We start from the raw sequence: 3,151 nt of genomic DNA on the forward strand, positions 1-3,151 counted from the left end.
AATTTTCGGAAAATTTCTATTTTTATAGAAAATTTTCGCAAAATTTCTATTTTTATAGAAAATTTTCGCAAAATTTCTATTTTTATAGAAAATTTTCGCAAAATTTCTGTTTTTATAGAAAATTTTCGCAAAATTTCTGTTTTTATAGAAAATTTTCGCAAAATTTCTGTTTTTAGAGAAAACTTTCGAAAAATTTTTATTTTTATGGAAAATTTTATTAAACCTATTTGCTTAGGTTACAAGAAACCCCTGACCAACAGATTTAAATATACTCTGGTTGGGCCTCTATGACAGATAGACTTTAGAAAAGTATGATCGACTAAAGCTGCGACTTTTGTATATATAGTCCAAGGAGAAAGGAGAACGAGATGTCTCCTCAGTAGAAGTAAGATGTAAAGTTGTAAAAGTATAGAATTGAATATTTGAGAAACTAGTCTTAGTTTTCGTGACTTGTTTTCCCAAAAAGTATATGGAAAATTGGTGTATGACTTTTATATTGTTATTTTCTGAATGAGAATACTTGATGGGTGACAATTAGTAAAATACTCTTTTTATTGTTGTCATGTCTAATAACGTTAATAATTTTTGCTTTAAATTTAATTTCACTAGAGAAGAAACAATTTCCTATTAAAAAAGTAAATAAGAATAACTATTTCAAAACTACATTTTTATTAAAATAACAAAGCTTTGTAAGATTTCTGTACAACTTTTGATATGTATACTTAATTTTTTGCATGACTTCATTTCACAAATTGGTATCATGTTTGTATGATTTCTTACAATACATACGTTTTGAGAGCAATATGTAAGCCGCCAGTTAATATTTGTATTCAATATAATTTTAATACAATTCTTTGAAAGTTGCTATGTGCAGCAGTAATAAGGTAGTTTCATTTTTCAGTATAATAAAACTTCCTTGATTCCTTTAATCAAATTTCTAACACAAACTTACATATATAATACATAACAGATTTATTTTCCATTATAGTTATTATCATCTAATTTAATAAAAAATTCACCTGATGACATGTTTGACAATTGTAACAATTTTGGAAAAAATTCAACAAACAATAGATGACAATTTCACTCTACAAACTGTGATGACAAGAAACTCAATGAAGCTTGTGATTGCCTGCAATTTAAAGTGGTTCCGTCTGTCTGGAAATGCTACTAATGCAACCTGAAACAAAAATATTGTTATTTCTTCTCTAACAAAATAAAAAAAAAAAATTACAAGTGCAACTCTTGGTAAAATTGTTTTCTTTTTATCCTTTTGTAGTTTTTTCTTTTTGCACAACTAAAAAGGATTTACATTCATTATTTATACATGAAAGTTGTGTATAGAAGAGTACATGGCTCAGGGAGATAAACTGTCTGCCGAAAGTAGTAGAAAACAAGTAGAATTTGATCAGTATTATATATATTTCATATATGAATCTACGTAAGTATCTATGTTTGAAGTCTTTATATCATTCTGTACAGTTTTGGTAACATATGTTGTTTAAAATTTAAAATCAAAAAATTGTAGACGTAGAATCACTAATATGTGTGTTATTTTAACAAGGTTCCATATTACAATATATTAGATGTTGGCTTATATAGTTTAGAATCAAAAATAATAAAAAAGGAAAAATATTTGGTTTTGGTGAAAGTTAGGTACTCTATTCCGACAATATTACTTTTTTTACATCAAAAAACTTAAAACAAAACTCTGCGGAGTTTCCTGAAAGTTCAGATCTAGTTCAGTTCTAGTTCAGTTCTAGTTCAGTTCTAGTTCAGTTCTAGTTCAGTTCTAGTTCAGTTCTAGTTCAGTTCTAGTTCAGTTCTAGTTCAGTTCTAGTTCAGTTCTAGTTCAGTTCTAGTTCAGTTCTAGTTCAGTTCTAGTTCAGTTCTGGTTCAGTTCTAGTTCAGTTCTAGTTCAGTTCTAGTTCAGTTCTAGTTCAGTTCTAGTTCAGTTCTAGTTCAGTTCTAGTTCAGTTCTAGTTCAGTTCTAGTTCAGTTCTAGTTCAGATCTAGTTCAGATCTATTTCAGTTCTATTTCAGTTCTATTTCAGTTCTAGTTCAGTTCTAGATCAGTTTTAGTTCAGTTGTAGTTCAATTAATTCTATTTAAATTTTAAAATTCTGATAAAATAGGGATCACATATCGTTGAATATATAAAATAATTAATAAATATATGTAACTATCCAAAATTCTGGCCTCTGAATAGGAGCAATAAAACCAGTTATACTGAAAATGTATTTATTTTATTCACTAACTAACTAAGCTATTTTAATATTTCTTTCAATAGAGATATAAACATGTGTGTATATATCCTAAAAACGCTTACTTGTAAATAACCCGTGGTCGTCTGAAAATCTTGTTTTGACTTTTTTCCTTATCACACAATGAATTCCTGCAATGTGTAAGAATTAGGTGTAGGGCATATAAATTCTATACAATTATTATTAATACAACAATGTACATACAAATGTATAACTACTTAGAACATTCATTGTAAAAAAAACATGCACATACTTTCCAAATTTTACTTGTATTATAAGAAAGTACTGCAGTATTAGTTTTTTTTATGCATATTCCTGTTGTTTCTTTAATAGGATTTTTAGTGAGCCTATTTTCAACATTACACCTGAACATTACGACACACATATGAATGTATGTAAGTATGTATATAATCTTTACGTATGAGTTTCTACAAGTATATAACCGTATTTACCACACACTTAGTTTTTCATGTTGAAAATTACCGAGAATTTATACTTTTTTATATATTTTTAGGTTATTAAATGACAATGTTTTTCACAGTACATCTAAAAATAGAGTAAAATTTAAGGCAATATATAAAAAAGACATTGTAAGAGCAAAAACTAAAGTTTTCTTTCATTTGTCGGTAACCCAGTAGACTCATATGGCGACATTTAACTATATACTAGACTATATGCTAGACTATAGACTAGACTACAGACTAGACTATAGACTAAACTATAGACTAGACTATAGACTAGACTATAGAATAGACTATAGAATAGACTATAGACTAGAATAAAGACTAGATTATAGACTAGACTATAGACTAGACTATAGACTAGACTATAGACTAGACTATAGACTAGACTATAGACTAGACTATAGACTAGACTATAGACTAGAC

This window comes from Lucilia cuprina, chromosome 2, assembly GCF_022045245.1.
Source record: "Lucilia cuprina isolate Lc7/37 chromosome 2, ASM2204524v1, whole genome shotgun sequence".
Lineage (NCBI taxonomy): Eukaryota > Metazoa > Arthropoda > Insecta > Diptera > Calliphoridae > Lucilia > Lucilia cuprina.